The sequence below is a fragment of the Trypanosoma rangeli genome, assembly GCF_003719475.1.
Source record: "Trypanosoma rangeli strain AM80 chromosome Unknown Tra_15.4_contig_00770, whole genome shotgun sequence".
Lineage (NCBI taxonomy): Eukaryota > Euglenozoa > Kinetoplastea > Trypanosomatida > Trypanosomatidae > Trypanosoma > Trypanosoma rangeli.
This window is the reverse complement of record NW_021706468.1, coordinates 1-1,070: the sequence shown is the minus strand read 5'-3', so window position 1 is coordinate 1,070 and position 1,070 is coordinate 1. Positions and strand designations below refer to the sequence as shown.

Sequence of the window (1,070 nt, the reverse complement as noted above, 5' to 3'; positions counted from 1 at the left end):
ACTTCACCCCAAACCGTGCCGGGGTCTGCGCTCTCGTCGACTCCTCACAAGGCCGTGGCCACGGAGCTGAGACCCTTGGAGAGGGAGATTGAGACTAAAATAGTGGCGCAACTGGAAGACAAACACGCGGATGGATGTGGCGGTGCGAAACAAGTGCTGCTGCCGCTGCTTCTGTTGGGCGTGTGGGTGTTTGCGGCACTGTGAGAAGTGTGCGGTCTCTGTGCGGGGCATGTGCGCCTTCTCCCGACACACACACACACCGCCGGGAATAAATTCCTCTTCACGGGAGACAATTAAATTTTTGTTTTGTTTTTATTGCGACCAGGGAGGACATGAGCTCGCAGCGGTCCACACCGCAGCCACGCTCTGCCGCGTTCTCCTTTTTTTTTCTTTTTTCTTTTTTTCAATTATTCTCACTGTTTTTTTTTTGTTGGAGCCGTTTGTAACATCGTTTGTTGTTCGTTGTCCTCCGCGGACGGGGCGTGCTGCTGCCGCGTGTGCGTGTGGCTCGGGAGGCCGGGACTGCGCCAGCTGGCGGTGACGAACGTCGTTGTGTGCAACCGCTGACTGCGTCCAGGCGAACTGCGAGGCCGTCTTTTTGAGGAATCGTGGGCCGGGTGGAATCACACGTCTTCGGAATCCGCCGGGGACTTTTTCGACGATGTTGAGAGCGCCTTTTGGGGGGCGATGAGGCGCAACAACGGCGGTGACGGCTCTGCGTGCGAGAATGCGTCTCTGGTGCTAATGCTTCTGATTGGGCGGTGGGGCTTTTTGGCTTTCTGCTGAGCCGAACGAAGAGCATCGGTGAGCCGCTGCTACCGCCGATTGGACACATGAGCCGCCGAAGTAATTCTTTGCGTACCCGTGCGGGCCCACTCTTTTTTTTTTCGTTTCCCGTTTTTTTTTTTGCCTTTGGGCCGCACCTTTTGTTTGCTGTCTTTCATCTTTTTCTTTTTCCTTCTGCTGATGGTTCTCTTGCTGCTCTCAGTCTCCGCACGGAGAAGTGGGCCTCCCCTCACGCCTTTATGCTGCTCCTGCCCTTCAGCCGCGTGGCAGCGTGCCCACCGGTT

General features: G+C 56.1%; 2 annotated features.

Annotated features, from left to right (window-relative positions):
* Nucleotides 1-380: 380 nt before the first annotated feature.
* Nucleotides 381-432: a sequence feature (GA-rich).
* A 443-nt stretch (nt 433-875) lies between these two features.
* Nucleotides 876-960: a sequence feature (A-rich).
* Between the last annotated feature and the right edge of the window lie 110 nt (nt 961-1,070).